We start from the raw sequence: 8,234 nt of genomic DNA on the forward strand, positions 1-8,234 counted from the left end.
TCCCCACAGTCTTGGTGTATTAAAGGGCACTTGTGATGGATTTTTAAAATGCATTATGTAATATGTTGTTTTGTTTGTTTTTAGTTTAGCACATAGAGACTAACCCATATAGGCTTAGAGACTAACCCAGTTTTGTTCATTCCTACAATAACAAGCTTTTATTAATAATAAAAAAAAAAAACAGTGAGAAATGCATTTAAGATTTAGGAATATTTTAGAACCAACAAGCAATAATCTGCCAAACCAATCACAAAGTAAGACAATTAAGCCCAGATGTGACAATACGACCTATATTTCAACTAAGTATTTCATTACTAAAAACCAAAAAAATTCCAAAAATCGTGCATTTGATTTTATATTAAAAAATAGACGTGCGAAGTTTGAAAAGATTTTATAGCGTGTGTAGCAGTGAGAAAAAGCAAAAAGATCACGTGCATAAATTGTACAGGACAACTTGTGTAAGGCTTATTTACACCATATGAATCAAATTAATTCAAATTAAACCGAACTTAAGTCACATTGTCCCTTCTGCGGCTTTTGAAAAACTTGCTGCCCAAAGTGATTGTGTGTACTCTCCAAACATATTTTCCAGCATAATGTTCTGGCCCACTGAACAGAAATGCAGTCTGAATAATTCATATATGTTTTACCTACGTTTGAGAAGGCAAGTTATATCTGTTCATTGTCTAGCAGTTTCCTATATTTGTAAGGATATTCTTCTTTTGCGCGCTGCGGACGGATTGACAATTTTGTGAAATGCTTAGAGTAATGGCTGCTTCTAGGAAAACTGGCGCATATGCAAGGAAAGGTCACTAGTCTGGTTAATGTGGTTATGTTTTCGCATAAATGAGTTTAATGTAAACATATCGACCTTAGGGAACACAGGGCCAAACGTCTTTGCTGTATAATGTGCATATTTGCAGTGTTAAAAAAAGTTAAATGAGTGCCAATTAAATTACTTCTATGCTGCTTATTTTAAAACAAATGCATCCATCTATTCGGTTAACTTCATTTCATTTTGTCATCTTAATTAATTTTAAAGCATAATCAAGAACTATCCGATAAAGCTGTCAAAATTAGTATTACAAACACGTTTTCTTGTTCACGTACAAATTTATTGAAAAGTAAACGTGAAATTACTTACTGGCTGTTCTACTTAGTTACAAATGAGATTGACTTTCACATGGCCGCATGTATTAATGTCGTCCTGTTATGCTCACTGCGTGAGCGTGGGAGGAGATCTGTAAGTCTCACTCAAAGGCCTGTCAGACGATTATCAGGTATTCAGTGATTTCACTTAACGTATGCCTTATATGACATGAAAATCTCAATGAGACGAATCCAAATGCAGCCTAAATTAAAAACAAAGTCTGAAACGGGTTTTTAATTATTACTTTGTTCCAGGGAATCGCTTTCTGAGAATGCTGGCTTAGCTCCTCCCTATCGGCCCTTATTAGCCTCCTCGCAGGGACAGCAGCTCATCTTTCCAAGAAGACGCAGCGGGGGGGACACACATCGGAGGAGCGCGGGTCAGCTGCCCCTTGCTTCCTGGGGGCCGTCATATGCAGTCCGACAGGCTGGTGATAGGCCAAAGTAGAGGTGAATAGAATATACCAGCATATAGCAATCCAATAACAAGAGAGTGAAGCTTTAATTTTAACGTAGCTTTTGAAGTTAAACCTTTACTTTATACTAACAGCAAAATTAATTCAAGTTAATTTCTGGCAGTGTTAATCTTTGAATGATGATTATTATTATTATTATTATTATTATTATTATTATTATTACTACTACTACTAGTAGTAACAGAGATGAATGTAATGGATTTGAACTCTATGTACTTCGGCCCTATATAGATGCTGATATTGACACTGGAATTATGACATCCATACAATTCTGTATTCACAGTTGTGTATTTACACTTTACACTGTAAAGTACAGGCATTAATATCTTAATATTTTCCATTAGTAGACACAGTCCCAAATAATAATTTGATAATATTTTGTTTCTGTGATTTTATTATGGTCCAGTGAAGTGAGAACTTACTGGTTGGTTTGTGCCTGAGAATGGAAGTCGTGGGGCTGCCAGGTGGAGCTGGAGATATCTGGGTGCTGGTCATCTGCTCAGCCTTTGGAGCTGCTGGGAAGCCCACCTGCTAGGAGAGTATGTATCGGTGCCCCCTGAGTTCCTGTCACATGGAGTTCCATGACCAGCTGAGGATGTCGCTGTATGTCATCCATGTGATCTCTGCCACACAACAGAATATGTTGAATGAGTCTAGAGCAAGGATAGGCAAGCCTGATCTTGCAGTGCCAGTACCTAGCAGATTTTCTACCCCACCTGATGAGTTACTGTATGCCTGAAATCAGGTGTGGTTCATCAGGTAGGACGAAAAACCTGCTGGATACCAGCACTCCAGGATCAGGGTTGCCTCCCCCTGGTCTGGAGAATCCATCAGTCCTGTTTGCACAATGTTCATAGCCGAAAAAGCTGCCACCATTACTACAGGCTTGAGGCCTAGGGGGCAGTGTGTAGCTCTAGGCTCTGAAGCTCTGCTCATATTCGGAATGCTGCCAGTTCAAATCCCATGTAATGATATCACTGCTGAGCCCTTAAACCCCCTGCTCCAGCGATGGCGGATTATGTGTGTCTTATAGGATAGGAGGATAGGTCACAGTGTTTTCAATTTTTATTACGAATATTCTAAAATATTACATGCATTTACCATTCAGGATAATTAAGTAAATATTTACAGTAACATTAAAGATAAAGTTTTCTTTTTACAGTGTATCATTAAATGTAACAATAGAGATAGTTGTGACAATAAATTCGCAAATTAACAAAAGTTAAATGTGGAACTCATTTATTAAACACCTGAATCATTCATAACATAAGCAGTATTTTGAATTAACATCCCAAAATGTGTGTGCCTGCATTACTTTGCATGTGTTCCTGGCCTTCTTTTATGTCCGATGGCATAGCCATAACACACACACACACACACACACACAGGTTTTTTAATTATATATACTCTCCATTTATTTCTATGGGGAAATCTCTAATCCCAACATGACGACCCTAACCCCAACCCAGCTCTAACCTTAAGCATAAGTAACCAAACAAAATATGAGACTTTGGGCATTTTTAGTTTTTTGATTTGATTTTAGTGTCTTTGTGGGGACCTGGAGAATGGTCCTCAAAACATCCCATAATGTAATATAATCATAATCCACACACACATATGTATATATGTGTGTGTGTGTGTGTGTGTGTATATATATATATATTTATATATATATGTGTATGTGTGTGTGTGTTTGTATGTACATGAATATATACGTCTACATGCATACACACACACACACACACACTCACTCACATTACCTGGCTGTGGATAATGGGAGTTTTCAGTATGCAAATATCTGATGGCTACAGTTTCTTTGTTATCACATATAAAAGGGTTGTTCATGTAGGAAATAAATGTTTCAGCTATATTTCAGTTTTTGAGATGTGACTGATTATGCCTTGAAAGTGATATAGATGAATCACAGATGACATGAGGCCTGCGGCCAGAACTGTCGGATGCATGGACCAGCACGCGCAGATCATGCTTAGGAAATATTTACGTTTATTTACTCACTAGATGCTTCTGTCCAAAGCAATTTCTGAGGAAAGCTTGAGGTCAGATATTGGGGCTAAGGGCCTTCCCCAAAATTCACACCCACTGAAATCACTGTGGGATTTGAACTTCACTGCGCGAGCGTGGGAGGTAACCCAATAACACACAGAGGCACACTCCACCCAAACCCATTGGGACATTTCCTATTTTTTTACAAAGGCTACATGTGGTAGCAGAATTGCCCTGTCCAGTCAGATCAGATCAGATCACACTTTTATTTTGGTCATATATTGACCGGAGGCCCTGGTTCTCCCTAATCCATTCCTATAGTCACATGACCAGAATCACCAAATAACCATTGGCTGTAATCAACAGATATTACTGTGAACTCTGTGAAAGTGCCCAGTGGCTTATTAACACACAGACATTATTCTCCAGTAGCGTCTCCTGATGGCCTCTGTTCTTTTCTCTTGTGTTTCCTGTTTTTTATCGCTTTGGAAAAAAATATGAAACTCTTTATGCTAACATGTTTGTAAATTGACGAACAAGCTGCTTTATTCTAACTTTTTTGTAAAAATATTACTATTATACTACATACAGCATGGTAGTATAACCAGTAATACAGTGCTCAAGTACTTAATTCAGTGAGTATATTACACATTTATCAGTTTTATAACAAAAATCATTACTTTAAAAATTTGTTTATAAAAACCATATATCACACTGCAAACAACCCATAGTTTTAAGTAAAACATTCACTTCAAATAGTAATAAATTTAGACCAAAATTATAATTTTGAACTGTGTTAAAAGGTTCATCGACTTGCAGTCTCATTGGCTGCTTTTTAATTAGTAACACCTTTACCATAATATAAAACACCCAACATTTGTGTTTAGTAATTCTTTGGGAGCTAAAAACTACAGTTGTAATTAATAGCAAAATGTTAAGAAGAGAACTGAACGAGTCAGTCAAAAATATAATTACTTAATAAAAAGAAAAGGTTTGTGCACAATGGAGTTTTGTTATTAAATGAATCAATTTACAGCATTTTTACAGAATTAAGCAAACATCCCAAGGCTTTCTGTCAGCACTGCATATACGTTATAATCCATGTGCTGTATAACCTTTCCTGGTCCACCTGTCAATTTGTGGGACACACTTTTATTTATGGATATATTTCAATATGCTATACAAAACATTACAATAAGAAAATATTGATTGATCTTTTGGTTATGGGGACTTTCAGTAACATGTGGAGCAGTGGAGTCTAGCCAGGGAGGTATCTAACAGGACACTGTGTTCTCTGGACTCAGCAGAAGCAAATGTAGCATGATTATCAAAAACAATAGCATCTGGGGGGGGGGGGGGGGGGGGGGCGGGGGCATGTGTAGCGGCAGTCTAGACTCTCAGTGTCTGTGTAACAGTCCAGCAGAGAGATCTAGTGTGGTTTGTAAGGGAAGAGGATCATGGGAAACTGGTGATGTAACAACCCAAACAATGATAGCTGTAAATAGAGGAACGACCAACCAGATTCTTTTTCTTAACCTCACCTGTATTTTATGCAAATTGAAAGTGTGCCATTAAATTTGCTACATGGAACCTCTCATTCATGTGAAAATGGATGCAAAGTAACATCTGGTCTGCAGTGGGAATGTTCACAGGAAGGCCCAGACCACAATGTAGGCTTTGGGGTGAATTAGTAATATATGTGACTTGTTTAACTACTAATAACACATCTGCAGTGCTTCTAATGAACTAGCAGCTTACTGGAAAAACTTACTGGGAAGCATTTCAACTGTACCATTTCAGTATAGTCATTGTGAATTCTTAGTGTTCAAAATTCATTAGTGCCTATTCAACATTTATAAAGTGCAGTAATCTTGTAAATAATCATGCTTTATTGGCCCTACAGTCTAACCACTGATTTGTAGGCTAAGCAGTGAGTAATGATCAGGAATTGTCACCAGAGAGATCCCAGGGGTGCCCGTGTTGCTTAAGTCAATGAAAATAGCTGTATAAGTGGGTGAAATGAGAAACATGCAAATCCCCAATGACAAATATGTCTGGAAAGCAACTAGCTTTTTATGACTTTTGGGAATCTTTCATCCTGCAGAATCTTGAATTCAGGATTACAAATCCGCTTCTATGAAGAATACATTGTCTGCACCATATTTAAGACCCTCATAATATAGTCCATATAATACAGTAGATTTATAATTCAGATTTCTTCTAGCCTGTATTGTTGCGTGCCATAAGGTTCAGGGGAGGGGTTGCAGTATTTTCACAATAATCTTATTAGGATCTGCAATTTTTAATACTGAACTGCCTTGTTTAAGTGGACTGAACCTACGCATGTGGATAGTAGTTGCAGAGCGACAGAAAATCAAATGCTGGGCCCCAGTGTGATTGAGAATGTGTGATAAGACTTGGAGTTTGCTTCTAACCAGAGAACCCCAGTGAAAGCTAACTAGCCGTGAACAATCGTGCCAAGCATCAGCAAACAGAGCCCAATCCAAGCCTTCTGAGATACGAGCTCATGCCCTTCATGCAACGTAACTGACTCTTCCCTAATTATCCCAAAGAATGTAGCCTAATTAGAGAGTAGATCTGATCAGGAAAAGACTGGCCAAAACCACCAACTATGTGACAAAATTTACCTTATATACACATAGACATAAATTAGTAGTAAGATTCCCCCCCCCCCCCCCATCAGTCCATGTTTTTATATAATTGTAAACTGCCAGTTTCCCTGAATCTGCCAGGGTATCCGTGCCCCTACTGGGCTCCCATGCACAGCACATCTTTTGAAAGCTGCTTTCCAAGCAGCAATGGACTGGCATCAGTAGTGGGACGGAGGGGCATTCACCCCTGGGCCCACCGTGACAGGGGAGCTACTGCAAAATTACCAAAGGCTCCCCCGTCCCAGGTCAGCAAATTTTACAGAGTGTCCCTTTTCATGATACACAATCAGCCTCCCAATGCTGAGAGAGCCCACCCCCCCTCCTGATTAGCGTCTCACCTCCACAGTGTCCCTGTCTTTCCTGGGACCAGTGCCAGCCCTGCCTGATGCTACAGACCACAGAAGATGGATAAAAATGTTTTCTTAATAGCAAATGGACCTTATATTAACATATATTAAATATTAATCTGAAATATTTTAGCTTTATCTATACCATAGTTGCTTTCCAGATATAATTTTATCTATTCCATACTCTTTATTACTCTCAATTAAATTTCCACAGGCAGCTCTAGGATTTGTTGTATTTTGTTTTGCATTAACTTAAAATACTCTATTGACAAAAAGCAGACTTTTTAGAAAACAATATGAATGGATTGTGACTGGTTAGTCAGTTATATTAAACTTTCTTTGCATCACATTTTGTGGATCACAAAACAGCTTAGACCACATTGAACTTTGATCTGGAAAAGAAGAACAAAAGGGGGGGAAACACAGTGAGTGCCAGCCATGAACGCAGGCAGACATCCAGGCTAAGGGGCTGGAGACCAAAGGGTAGGCACTGGTGCAACTGGCATACATTTGTGCAGCATTACTCCGCATCTTTTCACAACTGCTGTGGGGAAGAGGCAATGTTTTCCCTGGGTGTCCAAAATTCTTAATTTATTTATTAAATTTATTAAAGCCTGCACTGAAACCACATATGACTGTCATGGTGTTTCTGTAACTATTATCAACACCAGATGGTTATAAATGGAGTCATGACATTGAAATAGGAAACATTTCATATATATATATATATATATATCATATCCATCCATCCATACCACTTATCCTACTGGGTCGCGGGGGGTCTGGAGCCTATCCTGGAAGCAATGGGCACGAGGCAGGAAGAACCCAGGATGGGGGCCCAGCCCACTCACACACCATTCACTCACATATATATATGGTGGAATGGTGGTGCAGTGTTTAGCACTGTTGCATCACACATCTGGTACCCCGGGTTCGAGTCTCCGCCTGGGTCACATGTGTGTGGAGTTTGCATGTTCTCCTCATGTCGTCGTCCTCCAGGTACTCTGGTTTGCCCCCACAGTCCAAAAACATGCTGAGGCTAATTGGACTTGCTAAATTGCCCATAGGAGTGCATGTCGTCGTGGGGTTTCCTCTGGTTTCCCCCCACAGAGTTGGAGTTGCTAAAATCATTGCTAAATTGCCTGTAGGAATGTGAGTGAATGGTGTGTGAGTGTGCCCTGCGATGGGCTGGCCCCCCATCCTGGGTTGTTCCCTGCCTCGTGCCCATTGCTTCCGGGATAGGCTCCGGACCCCCCGCAACCTAGTAAGATAAGCAGTTTGGAAAATGGATGGATGGATGGATATATTCAGATATACCGTATACTGGAGGATAGTAGTGGCACAGATACACTTGCAGATTCACGGGGCCCAGCACTTTACAGTCACAGTATGATAAAGATGCAGTTAAAAAAGCATAAGATGTATTAATATTGATTACATGTGCTTATTGATTACATTAGATCTGCTTCACATGCAACCATCAATTTATTTATTCCGCACTATTCAATTTTTATTCACCAGCTCATCAAATAAAGGTTAACCTTTTAATGATTTAAAGCGGACTTTCTTCCACATGTCATCACCAC

This window comes from Brienomyrus brachyistius, chromosome 15, assembly GCF_023856365.1.
Source record: "Brienomyrus brachyistius isolate T26 chromosome 15, BBRACH_0.4, whole genome shotgun sequence".
NCBI classification, from domain to species: Eukaryota; Metazoa; Chordata; class Actinopteri; order Osteoglossiformes; family Mormyridae; genus Brienomyrus; species Brienomyrus brachyistius.